Below are 16,207 nucleotides of genomic sequence, written 5' to 3' on the forward strand. Positions count from 1 at the left end.
TGGAAGACCAGCAAGCCCATACAGATTTTCTTGTCATGCTCTCTGCATGTTGAGCCTCTGCATGGTGAGCCACTGCCTGCTGCTGGTTCAATGCCACATTAAAGTCAGCATTAATTGCCAATCTAAGGGCCTCAATTGGTGGCGGGGTGGAAAGGCAATCCACGGGCCTTCTAAATGCATACTTAATCGGGGTGGAGGCAGCTAGATGGCGGAGTCCCTGCTCACTACCTTCCCACCCAATTAAATATCATCCAGCCACCAGATCCACCATAGGGGAGAGCACAAGATTCCGCCCTTCGACTTTACCTGTTGCTGCAATGTCTCAGCAATTTAGTTTGAAATGAGACTCATACAAGTTTCTATTCTCTCCTTTGAGATCCTCCTGGATGCAATGTTGTTAATCACTTACGAAAGCAAATTGAATGTTTTGGGTTTGAAATTGATATTGGACAGTGGCGCAAAGCAGGCAATATTGAATCGGCCCACCACACAGGACCTAATATTCAGTCAATGGTGTGGTGATATGCATGTGCACATCAATGTATATAGTTATCGGTAAGACCTCTGACCAACAAGTGGCGATAGAGATGCACCATGTGACTTGAGAGATTCGGCAGTTGGCAGCAAGTCGTACAAGAGGATAGTCGCACGAGATGTAGCTCCAGGAGAATTCACTCAATTAATTTATTCATTACTGTTTGTATCATAATTCGTTAGTTATCTTTCCACATGTTCATCTTGTTAATAAATCATCTTACTCGTCAAAGAACTAGATGCTCTGTGTGCATCTGTACTACGGCCATAACATAGAACATAGCAAATGGAATTGAATATCAGGTGCTATGTATAACAGGCCAACCATCCAAGCCAATGGCTATATATTTCCTTATGTTTAGGAAGCTGCTTATACTGCCCAATATCTAATGATACAAATTCTGAATTATATAATTTGGGGGTAATCTGATCAATATTTACTCGGAGTCAAGAAGAGAGCATGGGGATGGACTTTCAGATGGGTTTCCCACATGTCCTGCCAATCAGACATCAGGGCCTCAGATGTTGCTGGGGGTCAGACATTGCATGAGGGGTGGGGGGAGGGGGGGGGGGTTGGACAATGGAAAGGGTCAGTCATGGCAGGAGAATTCAGACATGGCACAGGAGGCAGCTGTAAATGGGGGGTGTTCGATCTCATGTGGGTGAAAGTTGATGTTGCAGGGGTCAGTTGATTATGGTGACCTAATCACAGGGAGGTAGGCTTGTTTAGGGTGGGGAAAGCATTCCTGCTCCTACTAACCCACAAATGGGGCTGTAAAGGCACTTACCTCATGGGTTTGATCATTTTCACCCCCTTTCACCTGCCAGGATTCCCGAAACATGGATTAAATATAAAAATGGAATTAAAATAGAGGTGGATAGCCTCTCTCGTGTCCCATAATATTCGCCATCACCAAGTAGATCAACAAATAAATGGTGTATTAAGGTAAGTACCTATTTAAAGACAGTGAGATGAAAGGTACCGTACTCCTCGACTCCAGACTCCTAACTGCCAGGGAAAACTCGTGCTTAGTCACAGGAATTGTGCACTAAAGACCAATTGGGTCACATGATCCTGTGAGAACTTATCCCTTAAAGGGGCACGTTACAACATCTCCCTTAAGTTCCAGATGAACACATTTCAATAACAATGGAACTATTTACAATATTATATAACAAATGGATCTGAACACAGACATTAACAAGGTAAATTATTCCAGACTTCCTGATCCTTTAGGAACATCGTAATTCACGAGCGGGTGCTACAAAAGTAGAGGTAAATTTGGTTTGAACCTCAATGGGTGGACTCTCGACTTGCAAAGGTGCATCAGTGCAGATAGCTTCGGCAGTTTCCCGGGTTCCTACTGGAACATTAACTGGCTTTTCTTTGGGATAGCTTGTTGCAGCATTACTTTCATCCATAGCAATATCACTGACAGGGATACCAGGGGTGGACTCACCCACGGTCTCTGTGTGCGACTCTCTTCTCAAATGGTCCAGGTGTTTCTTAACCCTTTTTCTTGGACAGTATTTCGTATGACATTGGATCTGTTCTGGCTATGATCATTCTAGGGACCTAATTTGGACCAGCATCAAAATTCTTTACATATACCAAGTCATCAACCTAAAATATTCTCTCAGTTTCTTTTGAGTGGTGATGTCTCTTCTGTGTATTCTGTTTTGCCTCCATCCTCCCTGCCAAATTCAGAAATACCAGATCCAACCTTCTTCTAATATGTCTGCCTATTAGTAGCTCAGCAGGTGTAACACCTGTGGTGATATGAGATGATGTTCTATAGGCAATCAGTAAAAGGACCAATGTGGTTTGTAGTGAGGCTGATGACTGTTTCTTCATGGTGGCTTTGAATGTGTTGACGGCTGTCTTAGACAGTCCATTAAGCATGATGGTAGGGAGAATTTCAAAGAGGTTGAACGTCATTGGCTCTCATGAAATGCTGGAACGCTTCGCTAGTGAATGCAGGCCCATTATCTGAGACCAGCACCTCAGGCAATCCAAAGGTGGCAAATGTTTGTTGCAGTTTCTCTATCATTGCTGATGAGGTTGTAGACTTTATTTCATGTATATCCAACCACTTGGAGTGCAGATCTATAATGAGCATGAACATGATGCCCATGAATGGGCCCACAGAATCAACATATAGTCGCACCTATGGTCGACCTGGGTGTATTAGGACCCCAGATAGCAATTTTTTCTGCATTTGACATTGGTCTCATTGTTTGACCAGATTCTCTATGTCAGCATGCATCCTGGACTATCCTTCTGGGTCCAAAACCTGATTTGTCATGCTGACATAGGTAATGTATTGATAACATTTAAAGCAAGAACATTCCTGTGGTACTGGTGAAGGAGATATAATTTCCGGCAGGGGAAGGTGGCTTAAAGCATCAGAGTTTGTCCTGGGTGTGCCTGGCCTATGCTGAAAATTATAATCATAGGCTGCTAATAATAGAGCCCAGCATTATACCCCAGCTGAAGCTTTGCGTGGAGTAGCCTTATCCTCCCTAAATAAGCCCAACCGGGGTTTGAGGTCAGTAACTACTATGAAGTGCCTTCCGTAAACATATTGATGGAACTTCTTCACTCCAAAAGGTTCCGGTTAGTCCCTCTTTCTCGATTTGAGAATAAGCTTTTGCAGCATCAGTCAGATCCTTGAGACATCGGCAATAGGCCTTTCTTTCTTTTTATTCGTTCATGTGACGTGGGCATCGCAGGGTGGGCCAGCATTTGTTGTCCATCCCGAATTGCCCTTGAGGGGGCAGTTAAGAGTCAACCACATTACTGTGGGTCTGGAGTCACATGTAGGCCAGACGGGGTAAGGATGGCAGATTCTCTTTCCTAAAGGACATTAGTGAACTAGATGGGTGTTTACAACAATCAGCAATGGTTTCATGGTCATCATATTACTTTTAACTCCAGATTTTTATAGAATTCAAACTCCATCATCTGCAGTGGCGGGATTCGAACCCGGGTCCCCAGAGCATTGCCCTGGATTTCTGGTTTACTAGTCCAGTGACAATACCACTACACCACTGCCTCCCCGCACCATCTTCCATCGTCTGTGATGAAACCTCTCCGATTCCATCGGAAGATGTGTCGCATTTAAGAATGATCTCTTTGCCGGGTTCAAAATGAACTAAAACACTGCATGACTGCAAAGCTAGTTTAACCTGTTCAATGGCTTCTTTCTGATGCTCTCTCCAATACCACCTCCGGTGCTTCTTGAACAGTGCGTGCAGAGGTACCAACATTGCAGAAAGATTAGGAATAAATCTCCCGTAATAATTCACCATTCGTAAAAAAAGATTTCAATTCTGACATATTTTGGGGACTGGTGCTGCCTTAATTGTTTTTATCTCCACCTCCAGAGGGTGCTGCCCTTGGGCATCCAATTTAAACCAAAAGCATGTCGCTTCATGAGCCTGGAATGTACACTTCTCCCTTTTTACCCTCACTCCGGCCTTCTTATATCTTTTTAAAACTTCTTTGAGATTCACTAGGTCTCCTCTTTGGACACTCCTGTTATCAATACATCTTCTAGATAGACAACCACCTTAGGTAAATCTTTTACAGGTCTCCATTATGTATTAAATGTTTGCACAAGCCGATGATACTCCAAATGGCAGTCTGGTATACTGGTATAGATCCTTATGTGCGTTGATAGTGACAAACTCTCTGGATGCCACTTCCAGTTCCAGCTGCTGGTATGCATGACTCATGTCCAATTGATTTCCAACTAGCTTGGCATATACGTTATCAATTTTAGGTCTAGGAGACCACTTGATTGACCATTAATTTATAATCGGCACATATCGGACATATTCATACCCCCTTAAGTATTGGCACAATGGGAGCTGCTCACTCCATAAACTCCGCAGGCTTGATAATGCTTAATTCTTCTAACCGATTGAATTCAGACTCAACCTTCTAGTGTAAGGCATAAGGCATAGGTGCAGCTCTGTAAAACTTGGTCATGGCCTCAGGATCCATGTCAGCCTTTGCTTTTAGGCCCTGCATCTTGCCTAATGCATTTTGGAACATCTTTTGCTATTTTGTAAAGATGTCATGAAAATCTCCTTCATTAATTTTGAAGATTCCTAGCCAATATAATCTAATTTGGCAAAACCAGCCTTGACCTATCAGTTGAGGTGACAGGTGCCAGTTGCTTAGGGGCGTTGTTATTGTTCTTAGGATTTTTAAAGCTTACCCAATTTGACTTAGGCTGACCGACATGCTTCTTAAGTTCAGGGACTGGACCCCGCCCCCCTCACCTCCCACCCCAATCCCCCACGATACGTTTGTTCTCCTACAACTATGGCAGAGGCACCCATATCCACCTCCATTCTGAGTGGCTGACCGTTTATCCTCAACACAATAATGACTGTGGCCGCCTTGCCCAACTAAACGTTGTTTAACCATATACTTCACATGTGTTTTAAGGATTATCCTCAACACTGTGTACTGGTGTTGGAACTTTATTTTTATTGGCCCACGGTAGCCTCTGCTTAGTCTTGCATTTACTCCAAATGTAATCCCTTCTATTGCAGGCACAACATATAGCTTTCCTGAATATGCATCTCCCTCAGGGGTGACCCTCCCTACACTGGTAGCATTCTTCTTTGCACTTTGTCTGTCCCTACATCTCTGCTCTCTTTAGCTCGAAGCCTCTTTACTCAGCATTTTCTGTGCCCTCATCCCTGGCACCACGACAACAAATGGCTTCCCACCAAACCTGGTAGACCTCACCCACTTGCCCACTTGTCAGTTGCATCAATACTTTCCATAGCCTGGGTGATCTCTAATTCCCCCTTTAAGCTAATCTCTGTCTCTGCTAATAATTTATTTTGTATGGCGTGTCAAGAACACCACAAACTATCCTGTCTCTCAACATGTAATTGAGTGCAGATCCGAACATGCACTGTTCAGCCTTTCATCTTAGGCATGCAACAAACACCACTTTGTCTTCCCTGAGGCTCTTGTAAAATTAAAGCTGTATCATTGCATTATCACCGAGAGCTTTAGGTGATAATGTACCTTGGCTAATTCCACAAGCTCGGCAAAAGGTTTGGAGTCGTGGGCATCTGGAGAAGCCAGACTCCTTATCAGGTGATAGGTCAGAGCCCTACAGGCTGTTAATAGGATTACCCATTGCTTCTCTTCCCCCCCCCCCCCCCCCCCCAATTTCATTGACCTTAAAACAATAACGCAAGCGTTCGACAGATAGCATGTTAGGGTCGAATGGCTCAGGTTCACCAGAAACAAGATGTTGAGCGCCATTTCTTCACAAAAGGCTTTCAGACGAGATTTGCTCCCCTGATTTCTGTAGCAGTCCGAAGACACTCTGATTCATCCTCATAGCCAAATGTAGTATCCTGTAATTCTGGTGACCACCAAGTAGATCAACAAATAAACTGTTTATTAAGGTAAGTAACTATTTACAGAGAGTAAGATGAAAGCTACTGTACTCCACGACTCCAGACTCCGAACTATGAGGAAAGCCCATGCTCAGGCCAAGGGTTTGCACGCTCTGGCCCGATTGGCTGAATGAGTCACATGACACTCCGAGACCTCACCCCTTAACTGGGCACGCTACCATTGCCTCTTTAAAAGATTTTAGTGACTGGTCCACCTCCTGTAATCATGTTAGCCACCAGCCCAACCCTCCAATTCACCTGAATTAAAAGCAAATGCGTAAATTGCATATGGTACCTTCCCATCTGCATCAAGCTACCCTTTAATGGTAAAGCTTGCCACATGCTTTTTACATGTGACCTCAAACATGATTCAGCAATCTTTCTGATGGTCGATTTAAATACTTTAGTGAAATGAAGGCAGATGTGAATGACTAGGTTGCTTTATGTTATGAACTGCAAGTGAATATACAGAGGAATCGGCATACCCAAATCTCATTTTGAGTTGCACAGCTATAGAATCTTCCTTAAGAGCAAGGAAAATAGTACAAATTCACCAGAGTATCATTATTGCTCGGCTCGTATAACATTTCTTGGTCAGCAATTCACCTAGCAGGCTTGTCAATTAAAGTTTTATCACCCCTCGCCTGCTTTGTTGCAGTATTTTAACAAAACATCTTTATTTTTGTATCCTGGATTGAGTAGGGCCATCATGGCTTAATGGATGTGGAATCACACAATTGATTTTTATTGTCTCGGTTTGCAATAAACCCGTATCTGCAAAATTTCACAAATTAGCTTCTATATATCTTTAATATACATCTTCAATGCCTGACCCATTTAAAAAATAAACCTCTTTTCTAAGTGGTTTTAGCCGGTGGGATTTAAAATTGAGCACGGCTTTTATGCATAATTCACTATCAAATCCTTCCTATGAAGAGAAAACAAAATTGATCAACAAGCCTAAAATATGACAGAGATCAATAGAGAACATCTTCCTTGGATTCAGGGACCATATATCAGCCAAAACTAGCAAGCACATTTTGCAATTTATAGTTTATTTGGTGAATAATATGAATATAGAAATATTCCATTGCGTTTAATGCTGTTCTGGTTACTTACTCCACCATCTCTCTTGGCCCTGCCACTGTTTTGTCAGATTGTTTTCCTGACATTCAGTCTTGGATGAATCCTACATTTCTCAAATTAAATATTGTTACGCCCACGAAGGCTATCGTCTTTATCCCCGTCTCAAATTCACAGCCTCTGATTGCATCCTGTTCCTGACTACTGGCTCAGATTAAGCCAAACTTTTCTTAATCTTGACATTCTGTTTGATCGATGAGCCGCGTTTCTGACTCTGAATCCCCTCTGTCATTGCCTATGACATTGCCGAACCCCTGGCTCAGTACCTCTGTGCTGATACCATCATCTCTGCCTTTTGTTACTTCCAGACTTGAGTATTGCAGTCATCTTCTGGCCAGCCTTCCATTCTGCGCTCGCCATCAACTTCAAACATCTGCTGGCCCTATGCTAGCCCACACCAAATCCTGCTCACCCATCAATCCTGTCTTTTCTGACGTAAGGTTGAGTTTTGATATTGTAGCCATCTAAGATGGCCACCTGCAAAGGACCATGTGAATTATGGCCAACCCAGGACTCAGACAGATCCAGAGCATATGTGTATTTGAAACACAGGTAACCAGACCTGATCGAAACTCCCGCTCGTTTGCATTTTAATGGCCCATTTTTCCAGGACAATAGGACTCCAATCAAGCAACCGGTACAGCCACAGACTGATCGGCGCCACTTCCCTTACTCAGAAAGCGCAACTACCAAGTTCAATGACCGCTAAGCACCCGCCCAGCCACCAAGGCACCCGCCCCTTTATTGGCCGAAATCGGAGACAGTGATCAGAGCCCTGTCGAACTATTGGGTCCAAGGATAAGGACCCCCCAAAGAGTGCGAAATCCCAGAGGGATAAAAGAGAGCACAGCCATGTGTTCTGTCTCTTTTGGATCCGGCCTGTGCCAACCCAATCATAGCAGGAACAGCCAGCCAAGTTCAAGACCAACGATCACCACCGAACGGAGGAGCCCACCCAAGACAGAGCCACTTTCTTCGAACCAGCCAAGTGAAATCCAGATAAAGGCCTTATCCGTACAGTGCTGGTCGCCATGACGTTAAGTATAGATTATTGTAGCTGATAGGTGTAGTTTAACTCATAGTAGATATTGTGTTTGCTTGTTGAGATAATTCTTGTGTATGTAAATAAATCATCTTTTGAACTAACTAACTGGTTGTGTGGTCATTTGATCGATATAAGGAAAGGCTTGTGGTTCACCAACATTATTAATAGAACAACATTAACCCAGTGCTTCGATTGAAAATGTTCATCCTTCTGTTTTTCTCTGCTCCATGTTCCAGGATTACATCTCCCCTCTGATCTCTTATTCTAGCTTTTTGTGTATCCCCTTCCTTCACTGGAATTCACTTGGTAAATCTCCTTCACCTCTCTCTATCTTTTAATATTCTCCTTTAAATTAAGCTTTTGTTCACTCCCGCCCCCAATAAATCTACCCTTAGGTTCACCGTCATTTTTCCTTTGTGAAGTGTCATGATATGCAAACATGCAACCAATGAACACTCAGAATAGGACACAACCAATGGGCAGTCAGGACACTCAGAGGTGGCATCACCACAAGGGGGCATGACATAACCACTATAAAAGGGATGATGCACTCACACCCTGTCTCTTTCCACAGACAGACATCTAGAGAGTTAGACTTTTGAGAACTGTGTTACTAGTTCAATATACACATTGAACTCATTTCAGAGCACCCTTTAGTTAAGACTGCATCAAGTAGCAGCCTGTGTTATCTGAAGCAGCATAACACAACACGATACCAGGAGTGACTGTTCAATCTATTTAGTTCAACTCAACAAGATCCGTGACAACCAGCTACTGAATACAGGCACAATGGACAAGATTCAGGCTCCTCATCAGCTCAGGACCACCGGCAATCTTAGTGCCAACTGACGTTCATTCAAGCAGAAATTGCAACTATACGTGGAAGCATCCGACCTCAATGGCGCGACCGATGCTCGGAAGATAACTCTTCTACTCACCACTGCGAGTGACCATGCGATAGAGATCTTCAACTCCTTTCACTTTTCCAAAGGGCTGGACAAAACGAAGTACCAAATCATCCTGGACAAATTAGACAGTCACTGCGAGGTGGACACCAACAAAATCTTCGAGCGCTACATCTTCAAGGAGAGGATGCAAGGTAAAGATGAATCCTTCAACTCTATCTAACTAACCTTAGACTGCTAGCGCAATCCTGCAACTTCGGTGATATCACTGATTCCATGATCAGAGACCAAATCGTTTTTGGAATCCACTCTTATCCTCTGCGAGAGAAATTGTTGAAAATCCAGCACATGACCCTGCCAGTCGCGATTGAAATGTGTACTGTGCATGAGCACTCGAAAAATCGCTATTCACAGTACAAAACGGCAGAAAGTGAAAAACAAGCCTCCCACGAGGTGGAGAGTGTTCAGGCCATCTCCCGGATGAAGCGTCTCCACATTGAAGAAAGCAGCCATTTTGCATGCTCTTCCTGGGTCCCAACGCATGCACAATGCGATCGGGAACACGAAGCGGCCGAATACCGCACTGCGCAGGTACGGACGTCTGAGAGCCACACCACGCATGCGCAATGACGCACTGAGCGTCATGATGCCGACGTCATGACATGTGCGAACTACGGCACCATCCACTTTAAAAAAAACTGTCCTGCAAGAGGCAAACGCTGTTTAAACTGTGGGAAACCAAACCACTATGCAGCCCTGTGCAGATCTGCACCACCAGTCAGGAGCCAGCGCTCTCAATTCCGACAGCGGCGCATCAGACGTGTGCAACACCGAATGCATGACTCTGATCCAGGCAGTGCGACGGATATAGATGATGAATACCTGGACAACACTTACCGAGTGGGCATTACTATGAAGTGTGAATACGCCACACCGGACACATCGCAAGTCCAATCAATCCTGTCCGTGGATTCCGAGGACGAATGGCATGCAGTGATGAGGTCAACCACTGCCCCATCCAGTTCAAACTGGACACAGGTTCCTCTGCCAACCTGATTTCGCAAGTGGACTTCAAGAGAATCAAGAAGCCCCCCACAATCCTTCCAGCTGCCTGCAAACTCCTGGACTACAATGGAAACGCAATCAAGGCACTGGGGTACTGCCATCTGCAGGTGTCCAGCCGACACACACAAGCAAGCTTACGCTTCGAGATTCTTAAACCAGATAGGGCGTCCCTGCTAGGTGCGCACGCCTGCAAGCAACTGAACCTCATTCAAAGGGTCTACACCATGATGCCGTCCCATTCGGATCTTCAGGCCAGCATCGACATCATCCTAACCCAGTACCCAGATGTATTTAGCGGGATGGGCACACTTCCGTACGTGTACAAGATTCTACTGCGGCCTAATGCCAAGCCTGTGGTCCGCGCACCATGACTGTCCCTGCTCCACTGAGAGAGCACCTGAAGGCAGAGCTCACAAGTCTGCAACAAAAAGGCATCATCTCCAACGTCACTGAACCAACCGACTGGGTCAGCTCGATGGTGTGTGCAAAGAAGCCTTCTGGGGACCTACTGCATCTGCATTGACACCAAGGATCTAAACAAAAACATTATGCGGGAACATTACCCCATCCCGAAGAGGGAAGAAATCACGAGTGAGATGGCACACGCGCGCTTCTTCACAAAATTGGATGCATCCCAAGGATTTTGGCAAATCCAACTTGAAGAATCCAGCAGAAGGCTCTGCACCTTCAACACGCCTTTTGGCAGATTCTGCTACAACCGAGTGCCATTTGGCATCATCTCGGCATCAGAGATTTTCCATCGCATCATGGAACAGATGATGGAGGGAAAGAAGGGATTCATGTCTACGTTGACGATATCATAATCTGGTCCACAACCCCAGAGGAACATGTGTCGCGACTCAAGAAAGTACTCTGACGCATACATGAACGTGGCCTCAAGCTAAACAGGTCCAAGTGCTGTTTTGAGACATCCACGTTGAAGTTCCTGGGCGATCAGATTTCGCAACACGGTGTGCGGCCGGACACAGACAAAATTAAAGCCATCAAGGCAATGAAAGTCCCTGTGGACAAGAAGGCAGTACTGCGCTTCCTGGGAATGGTCAATTTCCTTGGCAAGTTCATCCCGAATTTGGCCACACACACCAACGCCCTACGCAACCTGGTGAAAAAGCAACCGTCTTTGAGTGGAAGGCGGAGCACCGAACAGAGTGGCTGGAGCTGAAACTGCACCCATCCTTGCATTCTTTGACCCAGACCGGGAGACCAAGATATCCACAGATGCGAGTCAGGATGGCATTGGGACGGTGTTGCTTCAAAGAGATGACACGTCATCCTGGGTACCAGTAGCATATGCGTCACGGGCAATGACATCCACTGAGACCAAATGTGCGCAGATTGAGAAGGAGTGTTTAGGTCTTCTCACCGGCATCCTCAAATTTTATGATTATGTCTACGGCTTGCCAACATTTACTGTTGAGGCGGATCATAGGCCTCTGGTCCACATCATCCAAAAGGACCTGAACGACATGACGCCTCGTTTGCAGAGAATTCTGCTCAAACTCCGGAGGTATGATTTCAATTTGGTGTACACACCTGGCAAGGAGCTCATCATCGCCAATGCATTGTCCCGCTCCGTCAAGTCACCCAGTGAACCACTGGAGATCATCCAGCACATTGAATTGCAGGTACAACTGTGTGCAAGCACTTTCCCGGCAACAGATGAGAAGATCGCTCTCATCCGAGAAGTGACGGCCAAAGACCCCCTGTTGCAGCGAGTCATTCACAATCTCAGCAATGGCTGGCAGAAAGGGCAATGCCCTCAATTCTACAACGTCAAGGACGACCTGACGCTGATCGATGGCATCCTGCTCAAGCTGGGCAAGATAGTCATCCCGCTACGTCTCCAGAGCATGGTGCTGCGGCAGATTCATGAGGGACACCTGGGTGTAGAAAAGTGCAGAGGCAGGGCCCGGCAAGCTGTCTGCTGGCCCGGCATCAACCAGGACATCAAGGACATGGTCCTAAACTGCGAAACCTGTCAGAGGTTCCAACCAGCGCAGAGCAAGGAGACGCTCCAACCACATGACCTAGAGACCTCTCCGTGGTCCAAGGTTGGCATTGACCTATTCCACGCGAATGGTCGCGACTATATCTTAATCATCGATTACTTTTCAAACTATCCTGAGGTGCTGAAGCTGCCAGACCTCACCTCACGGACCGTCATCAAAGCATGTAAAGAGACATTCTCACGGCATGGCATCCCGAACACCGTCATGAGCGACAATGGCCCGTGCTTCCACAGTCGAGAATGGTCCACGTTTGCCAAGAGCTACAATTTCAGGCATGTCACCTCCAGTCCGCACTATCCGCAGTCCAATGGCAAAGTCGAAAAAGGGGTGCACATCGTTAAGCAGCTCATCCGCAAGGCCTCGGACTCCGCTTCCGACATACACCTTGCACTACTTGCGTACCGGGCGACTCCCTTATCCACTGGCATATCGCCAGCTCAACCCCTGATGAACAGGGACCTGCAGACGATGCTTCCAGCCATACACCTGCCCAGCCTTGATCACCTCCCGGTGCTGCAGAACATGCAGCAGCTTCGCGACGGCCAGAAGCAGGGCTATGATGCACATGCCACCGATCTGGACGTGCTATCCCCGGCAGACATGGTCGGATCAAGATACCGGATGGTGGGTGGTCTGCTCCGGCTGCCGTTGTTCGACAGGCCGCGCCCAGATCCTATGTCATACGTATGGCTGATGGCTCCATTGTGCGAAGGAATCGAAGTGCACTGCGAAACATTGCTTGCCCACAACCACTTTCCCCTCCAATTCCACATGCCAAATTGCCACCTCCAGACACCTCGAACCACGAGGCCACCAGTCATGCCTCCCACTCGCCTGTCAAGACACCGTCATCCCCTCCACCACCTCTCCAGCAGTCGGCAAGGCTCAGAGACTGGACTTATGAGCATTTGTTTTGTTTGTTCTGTTCTGTATTCCTCAGTCAGTCACATTAGACAGACACATTCACATGTATATACATCTAAAAAAAAGGGGAGATGTCATGACATGCAAACATGCAACCAATGAACACTCAGAATAGGACACAACCAATGGGCAGTCAGGACACCCAGAGGTGGTATCACCACAAGGGAGCATGACATAAACACTATAAAAGCGATGAGGCACTCACACCCTGCCTCTTTCCACAGACAGACATCTAGAGAGTTAGACAGGGTTGATCAGCAGCAACACACCCCAGCACGTGACTTAGAGCAAGCTGGTACAGTTAGACTGAGTTACTACAGTTAGATTAGCAGAGAGTTGAACTCATTTGAGAACTGTGTTCATCGTTCAATAAACACATTGAACTCATTTCAGAGTCTGGAGCATCCTTTAGTTAAAACTGCATCAAGTAGCAGCCTGTGTTATCCGAAGCAGCATAACACAACATGAAGTACCTTGAGAAAAAAATTCAAACTCCAAGATGGATGTAAGTAAAACTTATAGTTGTAGTGGGAGACCATCTCATTTGTACAAGACTGGGTTAGACATTTAGTGGGGGTTGGGAGGTGTGGAAGAGGACTGGGGTATATTTCAAGTCCGAGACTGCTTGAAAATTGGTTGTCCAATTCCCCCCCAGCCCCCTCTCCACCCCCCACCTCAGGATAATAATATCTGTCCACGAAGGAAAAATAATTCGGACCAGTATTCTTATTTCCCCATATTTCTTTACTTTTTTTTCATTCTGGGGTGTCGTCTTAGAAAATCAGTTGGTCAATAATTTTTAAAATGTTTTCAAGAAGGTTCCCATACCATAGAAAGCATCCTATCAGGCTGCATCACAGCCTGGTATGCCAACTGCTCGGCCCCAGACTGCAAGAAACTTCAGAGAGTCGTGAACACAGCACAGTCCATCACACAAACCTGCTCCCATCCATTGACTCCATCTACACCTCCTGCTGCCTGGGGAAAGCAGGCAGCATAATCAAAGATCCCTCCCACTCGGCTTACCCACTCTTCCAACTTCTTCCATCGGGTAGGAGATACAAAAGTCTGAGAACGCGCATAGAATTCATAGAATTTATAGTGCAGAAGGAGGCCATTCGGCCCATCGAGTCTGCACCGGCTCTTGGAAAGAGCACCCTACCCAAGGTCCACACCTCCACCCTATCCCCATAACCCAGTAACCCCACCCAACACTAAGGGCAATTTTGGACACTATGGGCAATTTAGCATGGCCAATCCACCTAACCCGCACATCTTTGGACTGTGGGAGGAAACCAGAGCACCCGGAGGAAACCCACGCACACACGGGGAGGATGTGCAGACTCCGCACAGACAGTGACCCAAGCCGGAATCGAACCGGGGACCCTGGAGCTGTGAAGCATTTGTGCTATCCACAATCCTACCGTGCTGCCCCAAACAGACTGCGCACGAACAGACTCAAAAACAGCTTTTTCCCTGTTGTTACCAGACTCCTAAACGACCCTCTTATGGACTGACCTCATTAACACTACACCCCTGTATGCTTCACTCGATGCCAGTGTCTGTGTAGTTACATTGTGTACCTTGTGTTGCCCTATTATGTATTTTCTTTTATTTCCTTTTCTTTTCATGTACTTTATGATCTGTTGAGCTGCTCGCAGAAAAATACTTTTCACTGTATCTCGGTACACATGACGATAAACAAAATCCAGATCCAATAGTTAGAAACCGAGGCCGCATCTCTTGTGGTGTCTACTTACAGCATTCTGCAGGCAGTCATGTAGAGCTTAGGCTGAGCCTCAGTGTATCCTAGTTCTACCATATTTCCAAACCAATCTGCCTTGGAATTAGTGGGAGTGCAGTGTAACAAAGTAAACTGAGCCTCGGAGAGATTGTGGCATACCCTGTTTAGCAACGTGCCCTGTCTCGAAGAACAGGCATGTAATTAATAGCAATCAGCAATATTCTTGGAACAAGGGTCAGTTCACAGGAATGTATTTAAATGATAACATGCACTAAAAATATCATAATTAAGATTTCAGCCATTCTTTTGCATTGACAATTTTTTTTCTCTTTCGTGTTTTGACTGAGAAGGTGGTTGCATGCTTACTTGGAAATTAGGTGGACTAGAGGACATTAGAACTGATTGCCAGCTCAGGGAATTTTGGTGAGAATTGGCTTCACAAGAACACTGGACAGGAAATATTGATCTCACCATCGTCCCATGTAAAGGAATGGATCGAACATTAAAAATTGTTATTTGACCAAATGAAGAATTATTGTATTTATTCAGAACATTAGGAGAAGCTTTTACTGACAATAATAGTCTTCTGATATGTTTACCCAAACCACACTATGCCAATTATCATTTCACTTAAATAGGAACAATAAAGCTCAGTGGGCTAGACAGCTGGTTTGTGATGCAAAACAAGGCCAGCAGCGCGGGTTCAATTCCCGTACCAGCTTACCCGAACAGGCACCGGAATGTGGCGACTAGGGGCTTTTCATAGTAACTTCATACTTGTGACATTAAAAAAATATATATATTATTATTATTATTATTATTAATTGGAAATTGTTACCCGCTAGCTTCTTTGGAAAGCTTTACTATTCAGTGGACATTGCATTACATGTAAGGATGTTAAAGTTTGACTGTCATCCTTGTGAAGATCACCTGATGAAAAAGGAAATATGTATATTTTCAATTGAATGGTATACTTGTGAACTACAACATACTAACTGATACTGGAGGAAAAAGGATCATAGGATAATTTTTAACTTTTCCTATTGCACCTTGTACAACCTACCCAAGTTATGTCCCATCGTGAAATCAATTAAAATTAGTCAAGGTTGTTGGTCTATTGTTTTCTACATCTCTAAGTTAGCTGTAGGTCTTGACTTCTATCTAATTTCCATTTTCTAATGGCCTGTAATGCACCCCAAAAATGTTATCATTTGCTACCATGTTTTTTTAAGATTGGCACTACACTCCTTCTTTTGCCCCCCTCTGAATCAAATGGAGATATTGTAAGCAGCAATATTATATCCTGCAGTGAATATAGTAAGGCATTGTTGAGTACAGTTTGACCACCCAACCGCTAAAACTACTGATCCATCGGAAAGGGATC

This window comes from Scyliorhinus torazame, chromosome 9 (genome assembly GCF_047496885.1).
Source record: "Scyliorhinus torazame isolate Kashiwa2021f chromosome 9, sScyTor2.1, whole genome shotgun sequence".
Lineage (NCBI taxonomy): Eukaryota > Metazoa > Chordata > Chondrichthyes > Carcharhiniformes > Scyliorhinidae > Scyliorhinus > Scyliorhinus torazame.